Source organism: Trachurus japonicus, chromosome 23, assembly GCF_045865225.1.
Source record: "Trachurus japonicus isolate A0001 chromosome 23, Traja_1.0".
NCBI lineage: Eukaryota > Metazoa > Chordata > Actinopteri > Carangiformes > Carangidae > Trachurus > Trachurus japonicus.
This window is the reverse complement of record NC_140929.1, coordinates 4,501,143-4,527,718: the sequence shown is the minus strand read 5'-3', so window position 1 is coordinate 4,527,718 and position 26,576 is coordinate 4,501,143. Positions and strand designations below refer to the sequence as shown.

The 26,576-nt window shown below is 41.3% G+C and overlaps 1 protein-coding gene across 3 annotated transcripts in view; it reads right to left on the bottom strand.

Annotated features, from left to right (window-relative positions):
• The window catches only part of plxnb2a.1 (plexin b2a, tandem duplicate 1), a 238,452-nt gene that overhangs the window by 187,501 nt on the left and 24,375 nt on the right, over nt 1–26,576 (bottom strand). The gene's annotated exons all lie outside the window — the stretch shown is intronic.

Genomic DNA, 26,576 nt, shown 5'->3' with positions numbered 1-26,576 from the left:
ATCCCCCCACCACCATTTAATCCATCTCTCGGGCCGTCAATATGTCTTATTGTTCCCACCCGTCCATCCCTCAGTGTGGCACCGGACGGTCTTAATATCAAATAATCAATCTGGATCTATTGGGAGTATTGAGAAAAGTGTTAATGAGTTACTGTACGAGTCGACTTGGAGACAATTATAAACCAATCAGGCGCTGGAGCTGGATCAACATTAATATCTATGAATCTTGCTGCCCGTCCACAACTTCTTCAACCGACCTTCACCACAGCCGTCCTAACTGAGATCTATTATTATTATTTTTCCTCTTGACTCATCCAAACACCAACACCCAATCTAATTTTTAACCCAGTGGATTCACATGTCTGACATGGGTGGTGCAGATTCTTCATCATCCAACAGCTGTTGATGTGAACTAATCATTAAAATATGCTGATGGGGAGTAACTCAAACCGGTCCAAATAAGGTCGGAGACAAATCTTCTGGACTGAACTTTTCCTTGTGGACCAAATGAGAGATTAATGTCACTGAGAACCAGTCATTGTCCAATGATCAACTGATAATTTTCTCTATCAATTCACATTTTATCTACAACATGTCAGAAAATAAATATCCAATAAATCCAATCCAATCCAAAAATCCAATAAATATCCAATATTTCAATACAATCCAAGTCCAAATATTGAGACATACAATGTAAATATACAATATTTGACTGTGAAAAAGTAGAAAAAATTACATAATAGTGAATAAATAACAATTATTTTCTAATCAGAATAGTCCACATTTCTTGTTCTGTTGAAACCGTTGCTCCAAAATCAAGAAGGAAACTTTCAGAAACTTAAAAAAAAAGAGAGAAAGAAAGAAGTTTGATGGGAAAATATGTTGTTACCCTACTAAACACTTAAGTGCTTAAAAGTCTTTTAAATATAGCCTACATAATAAATATCCACTGACGTATAATAAAAACAAATCTCTTACTGCCTCCGACCTGTTTTAAATGTACGGTTGAATATTGGACATATTGGTGTTGTACATCTGGATGTCAGAATGCTCTTATTTTTTTTAAGGTTTTCTCCATGAAATTAACGACATACTTGAATTAACTGCTCGTCAAAATATAGGAACCTTTTTCTTCCTACTCTGTTAACTCTTTTATGGTTTAACAAAAAAAAAAAAAAACAGCCCTCTTGCAGTTTAGTTTGCCTCGATCCCTTTCACTCGGTTTGGGCTGAGTCAGAGGGATTCTGCCGAGGCTTTCTCCGAGTCAAGCTCTGCCTTGTACAAAATGTTAATTTTACGACTGAGCAGTTTACAGACAGGGAGACGGTGAGACATCATATTTCATTAATGCCTGTCATCTTTAAGGGGGCAATAACAGAGATTTCTACCGGCCTCCACAGCAGGAAAAATTACCACAATATATCTGTTGAGGTTCATAGGGTTGTCTGATCAATACCGGGGGCTTGACCATTACTCAGTCTCCGTGATGCGATTTCTGGCTTTGGAACAAAAACCCAGTGGACTTAAAGAGAAAACTCCCAGAAGTCATAAATTATTTGGCACCTTTAGTCACAGAAGAGCTGGACTCTGCACATCCAGCTTGGTTTTAGGGCAGTCAGTGGATAAAAGTTGAGCGTCGTGGGGTAAGAGCCGGCGGACAAATATATCCAGGATGTGTGGCAGCGGCTTCTAAGAACTCCATCCATCCATCCATCCATCCATCCAACTCCCTGAAGGACTAGGATCAAAGACCACTTCAATAAAAAGTACTGAATCCATGTTGTGCATGAATTATTTCATTCATGACTTTTCTGTCCTTGAGTTCAAGGGTCTTACTCTGAATTGCGAGTCTTATGAAATGTGAATTTCAACAGCTCTCTTTTCCTAAAGCTGTATAGAATATTAAAAAAACACATCTTAAATGTTCTTATAGTGTCGGAAAATGTTTGAAACTAAAAGGACGTGTCATGAAATGAAACCAACACTGAAGTGCCAAAAACTGCAGTTCCTCAAACGGCCACTTGGGGGTGGCTGAGTCAATCCCCATTGACTTCCATGTTATAATGCCATTTCTTATACAGCCATTTCCCTTAACTTTTATTATAACTCATTCATTTACTTTGTCTTAAAGAGTAGAATTCATAGACTGTAAAAAGAATGGACGTAGCGTCCGTGACGTCACCCATTGGTTTTGGGGAGTCGTTTTTGTGACTCAAATATGGCGGCCTGAACAGCGCCATGTTGGATTGGCCGGCCGAGAACCCGCCCACTGGCCTCGAAGCAGCTGTCCACGGAGCTGCTCAGACCTGTCACTCAACGTTTCCGCGCCCTAATTGGCCAGAGCTTTAACCTAATAACAGTAAAACGGCAGAGTTAAAAAAAAATTCACCCCCCTCAGAGTGTGTGCGGGGGTAGAAACTATCGATAGAGACAAAAAAACGTTCTGACACCAGGCTTTTAACATGTTTACTGAGGATGTAAAGTCGGCGATTTTAACATGGGGGTCTATGAGGAATGCTCCCTTCTGACACCAGCCCCCTGAGGAATTCGAGGGGATTGCAGTTTTTTGAACGCGGAAGTGAGCTTCACTTCTCAGACCGACAACTGCCCCCTTGGTAGAATTACATATAACTCAGTGTTAGTTTGTAATAAAACCAGTTTTAACTTCTAATCTGGATTAGTGTTAGTGATTAGAGATACAAGACATGTAGTGAGTCTCCCGCTCTGAGCTCCAAATCAGCTCTTCATAAATCTACATGTGACATCCATCATTTTCTACAGTCTCTGGTTGTGACCCAGAAATCTACATTTCTTCCTTTATGTACAGTATATACCAATTTAATTCTGTTTATTTTTATTTACATTCAAGCTGCACTTAACCACCAGAGAGTAAATCTACAGCGTTTAAGCTGAGAAGAAAGTGAAGCTCGCCTGGTGCAGCTTTCAATCAAACTGCCTCTAACCCCGTAGTTTAAAAAAATCATTATGCCAGGGGGAAACTGATGCATACCTTCTTAAAAACAGAACAATGAAAACAATTATTTTAACTATTCATCCTTCTCTCTGCAGTTTACCACTCAATGCTCTGGAGGTTTGTGGGATAATTCAATGAATCATCTGTGAGTGGAGGTGTCCAAGTTTTAATCTTTTGCCTCCAGCAATTTTCTGAAGCATCAAAGAAAACAAACGCTGATTTTTTTTTTTTTTTCTCTCAGCAGAGATTCCTCCACAAAGCCTGTCAGTGTTTTCTGAAAAAAAAAAAAAAAAGAAAAAGTCTCAGGATTGAAAACACGTCTTCGTCTCATGCGTTTCCCCCCATCGAGCCGACTTTCATACACTCAGACCACATCTTTTTTTTCTCCTCTTTTCTTTTTTTTCCCCCCTTATTCGTTCACAAACAGCTGACATCTTGTGCCTGAGCCGGATGTGTCGGTGATAAGGAGCAGCAGTGTGGTCTGTATTCACCAACTCCCCGCTGGTATCAATCACTGTCAAGATGCTTCAAACCCACTTAAGCCCCTGTTCTCATGGGTTCTAGAGATCACAAGCTGTGAGTCGTCCAAAGAACAGGATGTGCCTGATAAAGACCCACACTGCCTCCTTTCATTTCCCAAAACATCACCAAACATCGCGCTCCTGAGGAGATGATGCTGGGGTCTTTTTGAAAGCCGATACCTCTATAGTACATGACGATGTCTCATCATCACAATTACAAGCATTCAGGGCCGCCTGCAGGTCTTCCTCACACGCCGGCGGTCTTCAACAATAACAAAGCTGATGATCAGGGTTGATATTATCGCTTTAATAGTTTCCTGAACCAATCACTGAATAAGTATTATTTCCTCTCTCTCACTCTATCCTGTCAGAAAACATAACTGTACCCAACTGGGACGACCGCACCGGTTCAATAAATCATCAAACTGATTGTCTGATAAGTTTCTAGAGAGAAAACTTCTTGTACCTGCAGTTCAGCTTCACGTGTTTAAATAAGTAACTATTCTTTTTTTAAAATATTAAAAACAAGAGGAAAAGACTGAGTGAGACTGCAACAATCAAGAAACAATGAGGTCTACAGTAAGTCTGAGGTACTTCAATAGAGCATTTCCTTTATATCTGTACAGCTCTGGGTCCTACAGATGAATTCTTCACATAAAAAAAAGATGATAAACTTATAAATTTAAGACATTGTTAAAAAATTAAATACAATCTCTCACTAAAAAAACAGTGTATTCGACCTCCTCGTCTGATTTCACATGTCAGTGGATTCACATCAGTTCCACCAAAGAGACGTTTTCCTGCCAATCTTTGATTAAATATTTCAAAACTATCAAGTATAAAAATCCCCAAAATTTGCTGGTTCCAGCTCAATTTCCTCAACAACTTATGTTAACAAATGAAATTATAATGAATATAATTATTGGCTGCAACATTGAAAGCAACTCTGCTTGAATGAAAGGTACAATAAACTGAATTATATGATGATAATTAATGTTTTACGTAACAGCAGTCTGACTAATCATACCAGACGGTTTATCCAACTGGGAGCACAGAAAAAGTTCAGCAATTGACTTAAGTAATTTGCAAACAATAAAATCATTAAAAGGGATACTTCACCCAAAATCGATAATTCACCAATTTTCTACTCACCGTCATGCCAAGGAAGGGTTCGGAGAACTTTCGGAGTCATCAAAACGCTTTAGGAGTTCCAGGGCAATGGGTTTTCATATAATGGTGGTGGATAGAGTTCACTTTTGAATGGTCCAAAACACACACTATGAAACATCCAGATACCTCCATACTGCTCGTCCATACTGACCCAAGTGTCCTGAAGCTGCCACATGAAAAAGTTGTTTGGAAAAAAATAATTTCCAATGGTTTACAACAACAAATGAACATCTCGCAGCCACTGGGAGCTACTGCTACAACAAGGCTAAAAGCAGAGATCACATTAATGTTTTCCGAACAACTTTTCCATGTGGCAGCTTCAGGACACTTGGGTCAGTACAGACGAGCAGTATGGAGGTATCTGGATGTTTCATAGTGTGTGTTTTGGACCATTCAAAAGTGAACTCTATCCGCCGCCATTATATGAAAATCCATTGCAGAGTGTTTTGATGACTCTGAAAGTTCTCCAAACCCTTCCTTGGCATGACGGTGAGTAGAAAATTGGTGAATTATCGATTTTGGGTTAAAGTATCCCTTTAACTCTTCCAGACATATGGACTTTGGAAACATGAATTTCATCCTCTGGGGACAATGAATATCTGCAGAAAAGTCTGGACGTCTAGATCTTTCAAGTCTTTTAAGTTTGCAATGTTAAACTTGAATTGAACAAACGGTTTTTTCCTCTAGGATGCATGAACATCTTCTTGTATAAAACCCTTGACTAACTTACAACTGTTCCTTCCTTCATCTCCTTAGGCCTGGAGACTTCAACATGCAAAAGTCTTGGCTGCAATGAGAGGTAGCATCCTCTGGAGACCATGAGCATCCGCATCAAATACCGTTTGTCCAGTAGCTGTTCACTAAACTCGACTCAACAACCTGTGGGAGCTGAAAAGACCCAACTATATGCAAATATCCTCTGACAGAAGCAGCAGACAACCAATCAAGCTTGTTTTCACCCCCTGGGGGGGCGAGGGCGAGGAAACCAAGAGCACAGCTGTTTTCTACCCAAACCCAAATTTATAAAAACACTTCAAACAAAATGTGGGGAAAGGCAGTTTGGTGCAGTCAAAGACATCCCTGTTTCTCAACCTCTGCTTAAGCATCAAAGGAAATAAACACCGATTCCCCGGGTGGCTCCAACACAACGACGCTGGGAGAACAGCAAACCTGAATCGATACCACTTCACTATTCACCTGCACACTGCCAACAAAAAGCCGAGTGGAGTATGTTAATTGCATGCTTAACGCTAAACACTCCCTTTAGCTGCAGGCTAATGAGAGATTCCATATGTGTGAATGGGCTGTTGCTTTGTATTTATCCTCCTTCAGAGCAAACTGTGGCGGCTGCTGAATGCTTCATGGATGTCGGGGAAATCGGTGTGGAAGCCTTTACTAACCGAGATGACATCCAACATTAAGAAAGTACCGAGCTGCAGGCGGCATCCCGAGCCATCACTCCTCTTTCACTCATATTTACTCAGTGTATAACAACCTGAGGCTGACTTCAGGGAGCTCATGCGTTGCTATACCAGACTTACACTCCCTGACGTTGTCTCTCCTGTTCTTTCCCCTTGCTTTCATAATAATTTATCCTCCTTTAATCCACAGTTATGTTTTTTTTTTTACCATCTTTTAATCTGTTCAACATCCCATTTGCCTCCCTCTTACATCAGCGGCCTCAATTTTTCCGTCTTCCCCCGTTCTGACACTCGTCTGTTTGTATGAAGATGACTCCACGTTTCCGTTCACATGCTCGCTGACCCTGGAGTAAACCAAAGCCCTTTCCCTTCAGATGTGCGTATGGTTCTTGCATACTTCTATCTGTGTGTGTGTGTGTGTGTGTGTGTGTGTGTGTGTGTGTGTGTGTGTGTGTGGGTGCGTGGACATGCTTAAATTAGCTCTACAAAATGCGAGTGGATGGACACACACCACTGAGCAAGAGACACAGGAGAGAAAGTAGACGCACTCCGGCACACAAACTCTTGAGTGCAACCTAATCTCTCCTGACTCTCCGAGGCTTCTGGTTTATTCAATAAGCTATGAACGGCGGTGGTATGATGGCACTCCACTGGACAGAGGCCAAGACGGAGAAACTATTGCAAGAGGAGCAGAAAGAGCTGGACGGGTAAAAAAACCGACCCAGACCGACCGTTATCACTTATTTATTCATCGACTTCCTCGCTGCAGCTTTGCAAGCAAGCAGGTGATCCCTGGTACTTCAAAAGGTCTTTATTTTCATCACCTCGCCTTGTTTGCGCGACACAAAAGTGCTTTTTTTATTGTCTAGTTAGTGGAAATAATCTTTAAATGCAGTTTGCCCGGTCTTTGTAAGATCCAGCTTTGTCCCAAACTCCAGTCAGAACAGATCTGAACGTTTAAAATAGGTGCTTTGTGTACATGAGTCTGAGTTAAGACCATTAGTCGACTGCTGCATTGATTAAAACTGAAGCACAGATTCATAACGGGACAGGCTGGAATGAATAAAGAAGCAGCTGGAAAATGTCCGGTGCAGACGAGGTGAAGAGAGCAAGTTGAGTAAATATGAAGAAGATAAATGAAGTGCGGCGAACCGGAGCGGATTTCAGAGCACAGCCATCCATCCATCCATCCATCCATCTATCTGTCTGTCCATCATCTACACCTTCATCGTCCTTTACAGGGTCAGAACCAATCAGGACAGCAACTGGTGATCCATCAAAACTTGTTTAAAGGCACAACCTCGACAGTTTTTAATGATTTCACTCCTTCATCTTGTGATTGAGGGTCAACTTGGAATTTAACATCATTCCTCCACATTGACACCAATGAATCAATCCGATTGGTTAAAGGGATGGTAATACCATAATCCCTATAGTCGTAGCAGTAGGTTCGTTACCTTTAATTGTTGGTGCAAGCTATTTTTAGAATGGCGGAGCAGAGCCGCGAGCAGCTGCTCAGAGCTATGCTACGGAGGCTCATGGAATTTCTTGGTTTCCCTCATCAAACTCATCAAATACACAATCCAACAACTCCACAACGCTCTGGTGGACAAGTTGTGAGCTGCACATTCACCACGCTATGAGATAATAACACAACGTTACCAGACAGAGTTGTTTTAGAGGGAAATGCAGAGACTGCTTGATGAAAAACTGTCCCTGAAGGCAACGTGCATCAGAGGTTTTGCATGAATTTCCCTCTAAAACAACTCTGTCTGGTAACGTTGTGTTATTATCTCATAGCGTGGTGAATGTGCAGGTCACAACTTGTCCACCAGAGCGTTGTGGAGTTGTTGGATTGTGTATTTGATGAGTTTGATGAGGGAAACCAAGAAATCCCATGAGCCTCCGTAGCGTAGCTCTGAGCAGCTCACGGCTCTGCTCCGCCGTTCTAAAAACAGCTTGCACCGACAATTAAAGTCAACGAACCTACTACTACTGCTATGACTATAGACCGAATCGCCTTGTTGTTTACATTCTACTTCCGGGTAGAAAACCAGCACGTAATTTGAATGAGATCAATAGTAACGAACGAGAGTTTAGCTATATATCATATTTTTCACGCCCTATCACCGTTTAGACAAATCAGAAATTATTGAAGAAACATTACTATTTCTGTGTGTGTGTGTTTTGTGTTGCTATGTGTTGGATTTATTTAGTTTGGGGGAATCAAGCTAACACCAGGACGTCAGCTGTTAAAACCCTCCCGTTGTCGGACACGACATGAAACTACTCCAGTTAGCTCAGTCATGTTGTAACTCAGATATCCGCTGGAGAAAATATTTTTTCATGGACTGTTTATTGAGTCACTGAGTTATTAAAGTTAAACAGGTAGCTAACCGTTAGCCCAGCTAATCTCTGACAACTATGACTAATTACAAAAATGTGCACACGTAAATAGTAATGTTTGTCCAATCATTGGTTTTATAGACTTTACAAACATCAGATTAGTCTAAACGGCGATATAGTGACATGAAAAAGTAGATATAGTGAAACTCTCGTCCGTCACTATTGTTCTCATGCTGGTTTTCTACCCAGAAGTAGTTGTAAACAACAAGGCGATTCGTCCTATAGGGATTATGGCAATGGGCCAATTTGCCAAAATGTTGAACTATCCCTTTAAGGTCTTTAGATGAACTTTTAGCGACGTAGTAAAAGTTAGACCTTTGGAGAAGGTTAGAGAGTTGAGTTGAGTTGGTTGTTGTTTATCGTTGATAAACAGAGGTTTATCGTTGTTGCCTCCAGGTTGGAAACCCAACAGACGAGTCCTCAGATCTGTTGTCATGGCATCCGCTTTGTCTTTGTTGTTGATTGATGATTATTTGATCTGCACAGCTTTTTCTTTTCTAATAGTGTCCTCCTGCATTTTTATTCACTGAGATTAGTTTATTGATCAGTGATCGGGGCAGTAATACGTCAAGTAATTGGAGCACTAATGGAGAATATGCAGCGGGTCGATTCCACCAAAGGAATTTCACAATCAAAGGCCGTCACCTGTTTTAAAGCCGCTCTTGATGATCTACTTCATAATGATGCTGAAAACTGCGATTACACCTTGAAGTACACACACACACACACATACACACACACCTGACTGATTGTTAATGTTTTGCTCAGCACTCGTCCCAAACGAGAGGGAAAATTATCTCTAAATGAGCCAGAAATGAGACGTGAACCGTCCCCCAAAACGCTCCTTTGTTGTCTGATAAATGACTAATGGTGGAGGTTAATGGGAATTCACCAAACAACTCACTCCGGAGGTTAATGGGAATTTGCCAAAATGACTCAGCTCCAAGGTTAATGGGGATTCCAGTTCACGGCTGCGAATAGCTGAGAGGATAAATTGGGAAATTTGTTATGGAGGAAATTACAGTTCTAAAGGCGCTGAACCACGGATTGTTTAATATCACCTGGGAATGAATTTTAAGAGCAATTTAACAACAGAGCCGAAGAAAAACAAAGCTGCTCCATCAGCCTGCTTCTTATTGAACATAACTAATGACAGATTTTAGACTTAGCAGCGACTGTTCAGGGATATCCTCTACGCTTATGAAAACAGAGAGGATATGTTTGCTCTGCTACCTCTGCTTTTTTTTTTTATTGCAGTGGAGAAAACAGCATGTTTTACCCAATTAAAGGATTTGATTTAGATAATTTCCTCAATGTTTTCAGATCAGCAGAAAGATACTTTGAGAGGGAAATTACACCTATAAACTCTGCTAAAGACTCAAACGCACACACAGAGATCTAAAAAACACACAAACCCACTAATTGGTGCCAAATGCGCCCCCCTGGACCGAGTTTCTCTCATCACACAAAGAGAAAATGTCAGAACACACACACACAGACACACACAGAGATGCACAAAGTGACTTTTCGACTCATGCATGCACAAGCGTGCACGTAAAAAGCTCCTCAGGAGAGCGTCTCATCACCACTCAGACTGTCAGCCTGACGGATGTGGAGGCTCATACTGCGTCTTTGTGCGAGAGCAGACACACAAACTGTGGGCTTGTGGGAATCCTACCACAGATAGAGAGGTGAGTGACACACATACACACACCAACACACACACAAACACATAAACATCAACTCACCGTTAACTGTGACAGGTTTGTGAAAAAAAATGCAACTTTTGATGCTTTAATATGCTCAGTATTAACAGGATGTTTTTTTTTGTGTACCGTGTCATAAAACCACTCCAGTGAGCAGAGGTTTAGTCATTTGCAGGTCTTGATATTTAGGTGTCATGTAACTGCAGCATTAGTTCAACTTCAGACCATATTTAAAAAGGTCTAGACACCTTTTCTTTTGCTTTTTTTCCACCTGCAATTAACTAAATGAATGTTTACTGTGATTTAGCCACAATTACCCCGTGTGCTTGTGCAGGAAACAGGTCGACATCCTCAATTAAACTCCAAACCGTTGAAACACACATTGAAGCATGTGCAACACAGCAATTATCATACACACAAATGACACTGGTTCCACTCCCAGTTTTTATTTCACTATTGAATCTAATACTTTATCTTTTTCTAGTTCTGATGTGAAACTATGACTCGTTACTCACCGAGGCAGCTACACTGAAAAATGAGAGGCTCCAGGAGGATTTCATGCCCTCATCAATGACTCAGAACAAATCCAAAATAACACTGGGCGTTGCCGTGCTCGTACAGTATCGCTCTGGTGTTAAGGGGGGGTATTAAGAGGTTTGTTGGTGAAGATTTAAAATGTTTTAAGACAAGAAAACTATAAACAAAGATGAGGAAAATGTGTAATAGATATGTATATAAAATAACTCCAGACTCATGGTTCCTATAACCTGCAGACTCAAACCCATTTTTAAAGCATTAAGGTTAGTTATTGATTTTACACATGGTGTTGTGTGCACATGCTGCTGGGACAGAAACACACATGTTGCAGTGGTTATGTCAGGCTCTTGTGCAGACATCCACATAAACACCAGCTACGCTACAAGGGAACCAACCGAGCTCCAGATGGAAAACAAAAATGGAGGCCAAGTTTGAAGAGAGGCTGACGCGCTACCATCTCATCTCCAGTTCACTTTTAAAGAAACACACACAGTCAAATCATAGTGAGAGTCATTGTGCACATAGAGAGAGAGACACCACTGTCCTTGTAGCACTTTCGTCATGTTCCTAGATCTGAACAGCAGCTTGATTAGCGTTGTAAGTGACGAATATCACAGCCAAGAGTACAAACAATGGGATGAAGTTGAGCACATAGTTCTGCCAAGGCCAAACTCCCACACATGTCTGTGTTATCATCTGGATCTCTTCACCAAACTGAAACCAACACACTAAAAGACTTGAGAAAGTCAGTACGTTTAACATGCACAGCTTAATCCAGCTGTGCTCAAAATTCGATTTCGGCGTCTAATCGGACTTCTGTCCTTGTCCCAGTTTACATGCAACTGAGAAAATCGAATAACTAACGGGAACGTGTTCCTCCTCCTCAACACCAGGTGGCGATATGCGTTGTTTCAGCGGATTAATACGGAACCTTTTCCTGTTGACCTGTTAGCCAGACAGCAGACCGGCATTTTCAGACAACAGCGAGATGGTTAATCGTTACAGCTTTGTTCATCTCGTACGTAATGTGCGCGTTACTTATTGTGCAGATAAGGTGATTTCGAGAGGCAGACAAGACAAGAACGCTGTAACGCTACAACAACAGCTTCTGCGACCGGCTTTCTTGGATGTTTTTGTTCCGGGGTCTTACCCCAGTTAAACTCCGATTACGGCGTATACATGACGGAGAAAGTCGAATTCCAATCGCATTATCTGGGTGTCTTAATCAGAGTTGGAGAACAGCGATATTAGTCGGACTAACGCGTTTACATGCACTCAGTTGTCCAGTTATAGTCGGATTAAGGCAATAATTCAGTTTTTTCAAGCGTCATGTAGCCTAAACGTACTGAGTGACAGAAAGTGTCCAAATCTCAGACTCTTAAGGGAAGTTACAAAAAAAAGTCTTCGGCCTCGGGCTCTTGAACCAGATCAGCACCAAACTTTGCCGGACCGGCGCCTCCGGTAGCCGGTGGTGTCACTGAGCCTCTTCAGCTCCGATATCTGAACCCAGCTCACCCTCATCCTCTGTGTGTGTGTGTGTGTGTGTGTGTGTGTGTGTGTGTGTGTGTGTGTGTGTGTGTGTGTGTGTGTGTGTGTGTGTGACAGCTACATGTTGTAATTAACGTCAACGCCTTATCTGTCAGGTGCACACATGGACGAGCGACAGTGACTGTCAGAAAGACAAAAAGCAGGAGAGAGAGAGAGGTGGGGGGAGGGGGAGGAGGAGGAGGAGGAGGAGGAGGAAGAGGAGGAGGAGGAGTGACTCAGCTCCACCAGCTCTATCTTTAAACTACTGATAGTGGTTCTGTAGATAAGACTCTATAGTTAAAACTAGCAACAGACACCTGTCTTCAAAACTCAGCGGGTGTGTGTGAGTGTGTATGTCTGTGTCTATGTGTGTGAGTGTGTGTGTCTGTGTGTGTCTGTGTGAGTGTGTGTGTGTGTGTGTGAGTGAGTGTGTATGTGTGGTGTCTGGGCCTTTCAAAAGAATTCATTTCCAATATACAGACTGCTGAGGGTCCAATTTCCTGACCAGTGTAGCGGAGCGCTCTGTCTGAGAGGTAGGTGTGTGTGTGTGTGTGTGTGTGTGTGTGTGTGTGTGTGTGTGTGTGTGTGTGTGTGTGTGTGTCTATAAACTTGTACATCTATCTTTGTGAGGACCTGCTCCAGTGTGAGACACTGAGAATGAGGACATTTTTGTAAAGTGGGGACATTTTGGTCTGGTTTAAAAGGGATAGTTCAACATTTTGGCAAATTAGCCCATTGCCATAATCCCTATAGTCATAGCAGTAGGTTCGTTACCTTTAATTGTCGGTGCAAGATGTTTTTAGAATGGCGGAGCAGAGCCGCAAGCTGCTATGGAGGCTCATGGGATTTCTAGGTCCTCAAACTCATCAAATACACAATCCAACAACTCCACAAGGCTCTGGTGGACAAGTTGTGACCTGCACATTCACCACACTATGAGATAATAACAGTTATTTAGTTGTTTTAGAGGGAAAATACAGAAACTGCTTGATGAAAAACTGCCCCTGAAGGCAACGCGCCTCAGCGGTTTTGCATGAATTTCCCTCTAAAACAACTCTGTCTGGTAACGTTGTGTTATTATCTCATAGCGTGGTGAATGTGCAGGTCACAACTTGTCCACCAGAGCGTTGTGGAGTTGTTGGATTGTGTATTTGATGAGTTCGATGAGGGAAACCAAGAAATCCCATTAGCCTCCGTAGCGTAGCTCTGAGCAGCTCACGGCTCTGCTCCGCCGTTCTAAAAATAGCTTGCACCGACAGTTAAAGGTAACGAACCTACTGCTATGACTATAGAGATTATGGCCAAAATGTTGAACTATCCCTTTAAGCGTTAGACCCGGTTCAGGTCAGATTAGCCGTTACAGGCCGGTGGACGCATTATGTCAATGAGGGTCCTCACAAAGGTAGAAACGCAGAACGAGTGTGTGTCCGAGTTCTCAACCTCAGCACCAGCAGCCAAGCGAGAGATGAGCATCGCTGGAAAAGAAGAGACAGAAAAACAGAAGGAGTGAGACGGAGCTGGAGGAAGAGAAAAGAAAAGGTGTGAAGAGAGAGAGAGAGAGACAGAGAGAGAGAGAGACACTGGACAATAACATGAGAGAGAGAGCAAGCGAGGTAGAAAGGTGAAGAGAGAACAAAAATGAGGACAGCATGTTTAATGGAAGTGACAGAGCAAAGCCTCCACAGCTACAAATCACTGGACGGACACACACACACACACACACACACACACACAGACACACAAAGACGTCTGCTGGATTCAAACAAAACAACTTTTCTATCTCCTCTTTTTCTCCGACATCAGAAACTTCTTTCATCTGAACAAGCAGCGAAAAACAGTCAAAAACCTACAGACAACTGACTACCTGCAGACCGTATGTACAGTAGGAAAACTCATTACCACCAAATTAAATTCTCTATTAAAGGGGTAGTTCAACATTTTGGCAAACTATAATCCCTATAGTTATAGCAGTAGGTTCGTTACCTTTAATTGTCGGTGCAAGCTGTTTTTAGAACGGCGGAGCGGAGCCGTGAGCTGCTCAGAGCTACGCTACGGAGGCTCATGGGATTTCTTGGTTTCCCTCATCAAACTCATCAAATACACAATCCAACAACTCCACAACGCTCTGGTGGACAAGTTGTGACCTGCACATTCACCACGCTATGAGATAATAACACAACGTTACCAGACAGAGTTGTTTTAGAGGGAAATACAGAGACTGCTTGATGAAAAACTGGTTTATATCAGGAACCTGAGAAGATCGAGGTCACCATGATCTTCAACTCAGACTTCAGTCTTTTACTCACCAAATTCTACTTTCATCCCTAAATCCAGATGAGTATTTGTGCCAAGTTGTTCACAAGAGACATTACTGCAAAATCACGTCCACAAGAAGAATAGGACGGAAAACCCAGATCTCATAATACTGTATAGTTGGTCTTTCAATCCACAAAATAAAGCTCCACAAACACCTGTAATGCTAGAGTTGTGTTGACTTTTAATTACGACTCAATTTATGTAATTTATTGGTCATTTACTCTATGAAATATCAGAAAAATACTGGTTCGGTTCGGTTTTGTTCGCTGATGTGAACTCTGAGGAAAAGAAAAAAAAGTAGAACTGGAGGTGAAAAATAAGGAGGAAGTTAAAACAGCTGAGGTCTGAATGGAGGAAATAACTGATCCATGGAGCTGAGTGGACAATCAGAGAGGCCTGGACCGGCTTCATGTGCCAAACAGATGCCAATATGGGTCAAGTGGTGCCAACAGCGCTGGACACACAGCGAGAAAAAAAAGGAAAAAAAAAAGCACAACGAGGGTCAAACAAACACTTTACTACAACGTCCGGCCAAGAGCAACTGAATGGCTTTTGCTGGCAGCGAATCAGCAGCCTTTAAATCTGTCATCGCCGGGAAAACAAGGAGGAACAATGCTGGCACAACAACTTAGAGCGAGATGCAGATGGTTTGTCAAATGGTTATCCAGCAGTAAATCAGGGAGAGGGAGTTTATCTGCTGCTGCTGCTGTTAGAGGCCTGTTTGACCGGCCGCTCCCAAAGTCTGGAGGGTTTTCCATCAGCAGCAACAGGTGGGATGTGGATTCACTCTCTAAAGCTCAAACACACGACTTTGCACAGATTATTGGCAAGATGTCCTAACCAGCAGGTTTCCATTTGAACAGACTTCACCAGCAGCACCGTTAATCACAAAGACACATCAAGTCCAAATTAAGGCTGTAACTAATTTTTATTACTGATTCATCTGTCGACTGTTTAAATCATCATTATTAAACCATTAGCTCTTTAAAGCTTCAGCAAACAGTGAAAAATGAACTGAAAATGTTCAAGTTGACTGAAGATCCCACATACAGTATCCTAAAAGGTAGATAATTGTATTTAAGCCCCTTCAAAATAAAGGTAGATGTTTGTGTTAAAGCTCCATACAGTATAAAGGTAGATGTTTGTGTTAAAGCTCCATACAGTATAAAGGTAGATGTCCATGTGTAGTGTGATTATAAAGCAGCTCTAGGTTCTATATTAATACTGTGAAAGTATCAAAGCCTCAGTCCACAGAGAAATGCACACAGCCTGTATTCAGAAACTGAGCCTTAAAACCAGCCGTCATGACTTCCTGTCACTTTGTGATGTCACAACAAAGCCCTCACCACCACCTGGACCCAAACATCCATCCAACAACTTTGCAGGATTTGGATTCTCTGGGTGTTTTATTCTGAAATCTGCTCTACTTTTTATTGAAACACTTTAGAAAACAGTCAGCCAATCAGAAGAGAGTCTCAGAGCCTCCTCCTCTCTTCTGATTGGCCGACACTGACCTGTTGTTACTAGAGCTCCAGAGAGAAGCTGAGGGAGGAGAAGGAAAACTTTTCTTCTTAAAACAATAAATCTTCTTATGGATAAACACAGTGAAATATGGCTTGTTGATTGAGTAACAACGTTGAATTGATTTTCTATTGATTAACAAACCCACCAGACTGTGGTTTGGACTCAAACAAATCCTCAATTTCATGTCTTTGTAAACCAGGTTCATGTTCTTTTTACTGTTTGCTTCTACTGCTGCTTCCAAGTGGTGTCTCATTTCTGTGGCGTTCAATTATTTCACCCAAACCAATAATAGCTGCTCCACTTTCTGGACGACCACTCCAACCTGAAATGAGCCAAAGTTTCAGGGTGAAAATTGGGACAAAGTTTTCCCATCCCACCCCCCTCCACATCCCTGCTGCTGCTGCTGCTGCTGCTGAGTCTGCTGCTGCAGCCGGAGGAGAATGAAACTCTTGACACTTTGTCAACAGTGTTAGACAAAGACACTTGTAGGTGTTTAGAAGTGTTTTAAAGACATTTCTGAACAAGCAAAAAAAAAGAAACCTGTCAGCATCAGTCAAGAAACAGTCTTATTGATCAAAAATCCAGCTTTTTCTCGTCATAAACTCCTCTCTCTGACCTCCTCTGCTTCCTCTCTGAACTGTCTCTTTCACTTTTGTCATGAATTCCTTTTCTTACGACGACAGTACTCCTCCCTGTGCGACGGCTCTGATCTGTTCGCCGCGAAGCCCGGGCATTAAACAGCAGTCGGGTGCACATCAAATATTTGATGGAAATGCATGAAGCGTTTGGAGATCTATCAGGGTCTGTGTCTGCAAAGATGAATCGAAAGTGCGACTGGAAAGATATGAGTTTCTGAAGGTGGAGACCCAATTTTTTTTTTTTTCCTTTATTATCTTCTGTAATAGTGCTGCATATAGACAATATTCTGTCCAGACAGAGAGTTAGTTTAATCCCTTCAAAAGACAAAAAAACAAAAGACTCAAGTGTTTGGTGTTCCTGGAGTCGTACTTTTCCATTAAATATGAACTTTTAGAAACAGAAAAAGCAACAGGACCTGAAGATTTAGACGAATCCACAGATTGGATTCCAAACCGACAAACTAAAATCTAGATTTACTGGTGAACAATTCAACAAACAAGACGTCACATATTGAACTCTACGGCAAAACTCCAAGAGTATCACTGCATTCATCGCTGGTTCAATGAAAGTTCAATGAATGTTTAAAGGGACAACGAGGAGTTTCTAATCGGTTATAAAAAAGTCTCACGTTAATGTGGATGAATCTCCGCAACCCACACTTGTTAATGGGCCCATTTTCGATAAATATATCATTCTGTCTCTATGGTTATTTTGTTATTATTAGTGGTGGCGGAAATGCTGGTCGAGCCAACCAGCGTTTCTTTACTTTTGGTTTCGCAACGAGTCATGAGAATAACGTAGCTGAATCGCCGTTTATGGTCGGAACTACGGTGGTATCTGAACCTCTTTGAACCTCTGACTTTAATTATTGATGAATGAAAACATGAGTCCGTCTTGCGCCGGTCAAAAGAATTTTACGGTGCGCGCGGAGGCTCATAAATGTAGTGTGAAAACGCTTCGCTTTTCCAAAACTCCTCGTTGTCCCTTTAAGTATAGGACGAATCTCCTTGTTGTTCCTACAACTACTTCCGGGTAGAAAACCAGCATTCTAACAATAGTGACGGACGAGAGTTTCGCTATATATATCCAATTTGTCATTGTCACTATATCGCCGTTTAGACTAATCTGATGTTTGTAAAGTCTATAAAACCAATGATTGGACAAACATTACTATTTACGTGTGCACGTTTTTGTAATTAGTCATGGTTATCAGAGAGTAGCCGGGCTAACGGTTAGCTAGCTACCTGTTTAACTTTAATAACTCAGTGACTCAATAAACGCTCCATGACAAAATATTTTCTCCAGCGGATATCTGAGTTCCAACATGACTGAGCTAACTGGAGTAGTTTCATGTCGTGTCCCACAACGGGAGGGTTTTAACAGCTGACGTCCTGCTGTTAGCTTAGCTACCGCCGTTAGCATAGCTACCGTTAGCTGTCCCTGTCAGCTGAGCCACTGATGCTTTCTAGACACTGTGATTCCCCCAAACTAAATAAATACAACACATAGCAACACAAAACACACACACAGAAATAGTAATGTTTCTTCAATCATTTCAGGTTTGTCTGAACGGTGATAGGGCGTGAAAAATATGATATATATAGCTAAACTCTCGTTCGTTACTATTGATCTCATTCAAATTACGTGCTGGTTTTCTACCCGGAAGTAGAATGTAAACAACAAGGAGATTCGGCCTATTGAATCAGCATTCTGACATCATAAGACCACCTGTATAACAATCCATCAACAGTACATGTCGAGTCTTCGGAAGATGGGATGTTCTTCTACTTAAATGCCCTTTACTTTCATGATATAATATCAGTGTAGCATGAAGTTTTTACATTTTCCATAAATTTCTCCAGAAAGTTGAAAATCCCCAACTTTTCTTGAGTAGAGTAAGTTCAAACAATGTGACTGTGCATCTATTGCTTATACTGAACATATAACTTTACATCAGCGCCGCCCATTACAGTATCTGCATTTAAAATAACACATACAGCATCACTTATACTGTTGTATTTAGATTTAAACTGCTGTTTCTATTGCTTAGCCTACTTTATTACAATGACTTTATACTCGTACCCTTCATGGTGACAATAAAGTTTCATCTATTTTGAATCCAGACGTCTTTATATCTCCATCTAAAAATAAATCTGCTCCAACCTTAATGCATCCATCACTCATCAGCGCTGCGCTGCTGTGACTGCTGCTTCCTGAACGCAGCTCAGTTTTTGTCTTAAAAAAAAAAAGAAGAAAAAAGTCAAAATTCATCCTCCAAGATTCTCGTTTCTGGCAGCTGCCAAAGAAATGATGATAAAAAAACAAAAACAAAAGTGAACGTCAAGTTTCAGTGACATCCTGAAGGGGGGGGCGGGGCCAGTTGGGTGGCGTGTACGAGGTCCGTGCGGCCCCCTGTCGACATTCGCCCAGAAGCATACGGCGATCAGCGGCTCATACGTCTGTGTCCTTGAGAAATAACCCTGGAGCGACTGTGTGTTTGTCTGTTGCTGGCATCAACATCCTCCTGTTTGGCAGCTACTCTCTCTACCACACACACACACACACACACACACACACACACACACACACACACACACACACACCACACACACACACACCACACACACACACACACACACACACACACACACACCACACACACACACACACACACACACACACACACACACACTCTGGAGTTAATGAGATGCAGCTTTAGTATGCCATGTCTGCCTCCCGTGGAGTCGCACACATGCCATTTCCCCCATCTACATCCTTCCAGAGGTGTTGATCACTCAGACACATTTCCATTTCAAAACCTCTAACATTCACCAGGACCTTGAACTCATCACCCCGAGTCCCCGATTGGCTTTAAAAATGTTGCCGTTTGATTATTTTCATGCCAATCACCTTTCCGATTCAGCTAAATGTTGCTCCTGCATCAAAGATGAGAGAGTCCAGCTGCTCCAACACCTTGTTTTTAACATGAAGGATATTCATTAATTAGTTTTACACTAAATCCACTTTTTAATCTTCCTGCACGGTCGATCAATCGTCCTTGGATTTGTCTTTGTAGCGTTTTGTGCTGCGACTCGGCTGCAACGCGCCCCCCGGCCAGCAGAGGGAGCAGCGAGGCAAAGATGCTACATGTTTGTGCACCATCTTTAATTCTGCACAGACTCTATTGTCATTAAAGGGATAGTTCACCCTAGAATGATATTTCGCTCATTATCTACTCACCCTCATGTTGACTAAGGGCTGGAAGAAGTTTCAGATTCCTCCGTGGCTTCTCTGAGTTACAGGGGGTCTCAGCGTAGCACTGCATGTCCATATAACGGTTGTAAAGGGACACCAGAGCTCTTCGTAAAAAAACACACACAAAAAAACATCCAAATACCTCCATGATGCTCGTATGTAATGTCCGTCTTGTGCTGAAGCCCCAAATTGCGTAATTGTCCCGAAAAAAATTAAATAAGTCTATATTTTAAGCTTGTTTGTAGCGGAAGCTTCTCGAAGCTCCTCTTCCTGGTCCGTCCAAATCTCGCGTGATTTGCGCCGGCGTCAGTGCGGTTACTGCGAATCACGCGAGATTTGGACGGACCAGGAAGAGGAGCTTTGAGAAGCTTCCGCTACAAACAAGCTTAAAATATAGACTTATTTAATTTTTTTCGGGACAATTACGCAATTTGGGGCTTCAGCACAAGACGGACATTACATACGAGCATCATGGAGGTATTTGGACGTTTTTTTGTGTGTGTTTTTTTACGAAGAGCTCTGGTGTCCCTTTACAACCGTTATATGGACATGCACTGCTACACCAAGACCCCCTGTAACTCAGAGAAGGGACGGAGGACTCTGAAACTTCTTCCAGCCCTTAGTCAACATGAGGGTGAGTAGATAATGAGCGAAATATCATTCTAGGGTGAACTATCCCTTTAATGGAGAGGAACTCCCTCAGCCTGAGTTATTCATGTGTCTTTGTTGCTCTGCACCTGCCTGACCTTCTGTCTCTTCAGCCTCTAATAAATCAGACAATTTCTTCCGTTATCTAATATTAAATGTTTTGTCGGACCAACAGCCCCAAACCCCCTGAAATATTAAAGTTACTGTTGAGTACAAGACAAGAAAAGAAGCAGATTCTCACAAACAAGAACCCAGAACAGTTTTTAACTGATTGTGAAAGAAAAATCTACCTATAAATTGCTTTTAATGAACTATTTTAATACTTAAACCACTCCTATCATGGTGTTTGGTCCACACTTGAAAACTACTTACACACTAGTGCTTAACATACGTATATAATAGTAACATAGAACTGGGGAAGTAGAATATTAGATTTGCTATGAACCACATTGGCAGTTTCCTAGCTGTGCATGATGTAATAGAAGTGACGTGTCCGACCTTGGGGTCCGTCTGTTTGCAGACGATGTGCAACTATTTGTTTACCGACCAAAGGTGGTAAAATGCGTCACTGTCTGTCACCAACTCTAAACTTTATATAGAGATTCTCAGGTTTAACCTTTAAACAAACAGGAATGGGTATAAAACAATTCAAAGAAAGCAAAAGACTGCCCTCTGTGGGGAAAATGCTAACAATTTGCAGAGTTAGTTTTGGTTCGGTTGGTGTTTTTGTTCATAAAATTCAAGCTTTGAACTTGAAAAGAGCCAGTTAGACATGTCTGCTTTCTGGAGAATGATATTTTAACTCAACATCTGATCCGTCATGTCTATTGACTGAGAGTTGCATCAGGTTTTAATACTTCTGAAGAAACTTTCCGACCCAAATAAACACTGCACTGAAATTTCTTCCTCTTACACTTCTCCTCAGTCAGATATCACAGTCAGAAAACTATAACCTGATTCCCCAAATGTAATGAGCTCCAATTCAGACAAAGAACTTTTCATCCAAACTTCTTCAAACTGGGTTATCGACATTACAATGCTGAAAATACAGAGTCCTGGAGCAGAAGATGGCATCCTTAAATGTCTTGTTTTATCCAACAAGCTGCGAAAAAATATCAAACATTAAACTTTGTGCAACATTTGCAAAATAAAAGCAGCAAATTCTCACATCTGAGAACCTGAGTCATCAAATGTTTGATAGTTTTGCATGTTGTGCATCACAGGGGTGGTTGTTGTTCATCTGGAGTCTCATTGTGAGTATAATGATGTGTAACTGGTGTGTTGATGTATCTGTTGTCAATAAAGTTCTGTTACGACACAGAGCCTAATGAGGATAATGTGGAGCCGACTGAATCAATAAATAACCACATAGTAGCAGATGAGTTTTATCTTGATTGATGAATTGATCAAACTAATCACTGCAGTTTCATGCAGCCGTCGACACACAAACATTTCATTTCATTTCATAACCTTTATTTAAACTCGGAGGTATATTGAGGAGTAACCTCATTTACAATATAGCCGAGATGAAACACAAAACACACAAGGACAGAAGACAAAACATTTGAAACATACAAAAACATAACAGAATACCAGAATTTAAGGTGACAAGGGTAAATTGAAACATAGTTAAAAGCAGGAGCAGTTAGAGGTAAAATAAGATGTAGTTATGGCTTTAAATTGTCCCATTGATAAAAGTGAGGTAAGTTTCAAATGATTCTGCAGAGTGTTCCAGGTTGTAGGTGCAACAGTAAGAGAAGCTGGTCTTTCCAAGTTCGGTGTTAACAGAGGGAAACTGCAGCGTGAGCCAGTCTTTTGAGCGTGTGCGATAGAGACCTGCATTAAAAGATACTAGTGAGTTAATATAAGATGGTAAGAGACCAGTAAGAGCCAGGGCTGGCCCCTGGCATAAACACTCTATGCGGTTGTTTAGGGCCACAGCCGTTAGGTGGGGGGGGGCCACATGATCAGAAAGGTACCGGGGTTCATTCAAGTCATTTAAACATTCTGAGGTCTGCACGTGCAGCTATGAGCTTTATATGTAATGTGAAGTCAATATTCAGCTTCTTTATCTCACATTTGAGACATTTGGTGAAAATAGAACGGCAGAATGACAACATTTGTGCTCAAAAAGCAATCTTACAAAATGTCATTTTAGACTTGTTTTCTACACTTATCTATTACTGTATTCATATCCTATTTCAAGCACCAAAACAGTTCATTCTCATGACTGAAGGAGTGTTTTCACAAGGGATTTGACATTTTTTCAAAAAGCAGACCTCAAATTTCCAGCATTTGGCCGAAATTATTTCTTTCTACAGTGTTCTAGGACAAACTGTATAATAACAGTGTGCTTACAGCGGAGGTTCTAATATTTAGACATAAAACACTTGAGTATTGTTACATCTGCAAGTATCTTAAAGAAAATATGTTAAATTCGAGAAAATGGTCTCAAACCTCAGAGGGCATAAACACGTCTGTGTTCAGTTTTAACCAGTGATTTGGTGTTTGCGCTTAGAGTGCAGGGCCACAAACAAAAATCTTGTTTAGGGCCACCAAAATCCTAGGGCCGGCCCTGGTAAGAGCTTTAAAAATAAATAAAATCCAGTGTCGATCACGCCTGGGCCATCCAACTTTGGAATACACGCGCACACACACACCACGGTTGTTTTGTGAACGCAGCGTTTTTCAATCTGAACGCGATTACTCATCGAGTTCACACGGCTCGGAGCAGACGAGCCGCGAGCGTCTGCGTTTCATTAGCGCTTCGCTCTCCATGACCCGAAATCCGACGAGTCGTCCTCACATTCCTGCACAATCAGAACCTGCAGCCGCGAAACATAAACACTCAGTCCACCACAGTGTGTTTATCTCCTCCCTCCCTCTCCTCTCCTCTCCTCCCATCCCTCCCTCTCCTCCCTCTCTCTCTAATTGACATAACATTAAGCTGGTTCCAGATGCATGTAGAATATTTATCAGAGTGGACACAGTCGTCCACCCAGAACTGAACAACCGGCCGGTCTGTGGTGAACACACTGCATCAGTCACCGAGGTGTTTGCTCCAATTAACTGGACACATGTTTTAAAAGTGAACTGCTCCTTTAGTCCAAACATGTTTCCTTTATTAGACGGGAGGAGCTGAGCCACTTTGTCATCGTCTTAAAAAAAAAACATTAGTGAGGAAGCAGAAAATAGAACGTGATGAAAGAGGGAGGGAAAATTAAAAAGAAAAAAATAGAAAGAGAAGGAGAAGACGAAGAAGAAGCTAGAGATTGGAAAAAGTGATGAGAAGGACGGAGTGGAAAGTAAAAAAAAAAAAAAAAGAGGAATGGGAGGAATGCAATAAGGAGGAAGAAGAGGGAAAGGTGAAAGGAGAAGAGGGAGGCAATAAAAGGAGAGCAAAGGGGTGGATGAAAGAGGAGGAGGGAGAAAATTAAAGAGGAGGAGGGGGTGAAAGGAGAGAGGGAAGTTTGGGTGAGAGGGAGAGAGAAAGAGAGGGAGGGGGGCGTTTTTCTGGCAGCGAGCAAGTTTCCATTACTGGCAAAATAAACTGATACCATATGACTAATCACCTCATAACTGCAGCAGGAATTTACTACCACACACACACACACACACACACACACACACACTCACACAGAGCAGAAAGAGAGAGAGAAGTGTGTGTGAGGCAGAAATGAGGAAAAAGAAACAGAGAGAGAGAGAAAGAGAGGTTGGTTTGGTTCGGTCCAGACAAACACACAAACACACAAACTCCAGGAAATACCCAACAACATCACAACAACAGACCAGAAACCAAAACATCTGCAGCTTCTTCACAAACGCAACTTGAATCTGTGACAAGAAGCTTTTTCACTGAGGGGAAAAACTACTGGAGTCTGATATTAATAAGTCCTTTACTGATATTAAAGAGTAAAAAGGTCCAATAACTGATCAACTGGATGATAAAAACACAGATTTTCTTTGCAATGATCCTCAAATCTGTGTTAGAAAGTCACAACATTTTCCTGTTTAACAATAAATAAACTTCATTATCCAGATCGGCTTCAGTGCAGCTCTGCAGTAAACTACTGGAAAATGTGCATACATAAGAAATAACTATGAGAACCAGAAACACTTATTATATTATATTATATTATATTATTCTCCAGTATTTTGAACTTTGATGTTCACCTGCAGAAATAAAAGTCACTTCACAATGGAAAACACATCAGAGTTAACACGTTACAATACAAACTGCTGCCTTTGTCCGTTTAAATAAAGTTTTATCACCTCCTACACTTTTTTATTTACATCTCATAAACTATATTTTATGTTTATATGTGACTTTTTTAGCTTCAGATGGTTCCTCTTGTTTTGATAGTTGTCATGCAGCAGATGTGTGGATTGAACCTTAACCACTCGACTGTCAGGTCGCCATAGCAACAAGGACGATTGGCAAAAGCTTCAAAGTGCAACATGTGCAACACAACTGTCCAGAGTTTCAACAACAAAACACATAAAAGATCTATGGAAATAAAGAAAACTAGGCCTGCAACTAACAATTATCTTCATTATCCAATAATCGATTTGTTGTTTGGTCAATAAAATGTTAAAAAATGTTGAAAAATGTCAATAATTGTTCCTCAAACCACCAGATGACGTCCTCAAATGTCTTGTTTTGTCCACAAACCAAAGAGAGACTCAGTTTACTGTCATAAAGGAACAAAGAAACCAGAAATATTCACATTTAAGAAGCTGAAATCAGAGAATTTTTGACTTTTTTCCTTTAAAAAACAGATTATTCGATTATCAAAACAGTTGACGATTCAATTATTGTGCAATTAATGGATTAATTGTTGCAGCTCTATTGAAAACTTTATGTAGCCAAACTACTGGTGCAGGTTTCTGCCCCTGAGCTCGTCTTGTCAGGCAGCGACGTCTCACACTGGACGACCTCATGTGACCTTAACCACCTCAGCTGATGTTTGTTTCGTCACACACACACACACACACACACACACACACACACACTGTGGTGAGTTATATTGAGCTGCGTGTGTGTGTGAGATTGTCAACACTCGAGCTTAATGCACCAAGAGAGACGAACCATTATAGAAAAAAACATGTAAAACACACACACACACCTGGGTGAGAGATGAGTGTCCTGCCGTTCCCACTCAGCCTCTCTGTCTGTTTCAATACTGTCAGTAATTACTGCTGAGAGGCTGAAATGATCTCACACACACACACACACACACACACATAGTCCAAAACACATGCACAAACATGAACCTATTTTGTGTTTGTGTGTGTGTAGGGAAAAATCCCAACATTTGGTTTCATTTAGGAACAACAATGGAAATGGAAATGAGATAGATAGATAGATAGATAGAACGATAGAACGATAGATAGAACGATAGATAGAACGATAGATAGAACGATAGATAGAACGATAGAACGATAGAACGATAGATAGAACGATAGATAGAACGATAGATAGATAGATAGAACGATAGAACGATAGATAGAACGATAGATAGAACGATAGATAGATAGATAGAACGATAGAACGATAGATAGAACGATAGATAGAACGATAGATAGAACGATAGATAGATAGATAGATAGATAGAACGATAGAACGATAGATAGATAGAACGATAGAACGATAGAACGATAGATAGAACGATAGATAGATAGATAGATAGAACGATAGATAGATAGATAGAACGATAGAACGATAGATAGAACGATAGATAGATAGATAGATAGAACGATAGAACGATAGATAGAACGATAGATAGATAGATAGAACGATAGAACGATAGATAGAACGATAGATAGAACGATAGATAGAACGATAGATAGAACGATAGATAGAACGATAGATAGATAGATAGAACGATAGAACGATAGATAGATAGATAGAACGATAGAACGATAGAACGAT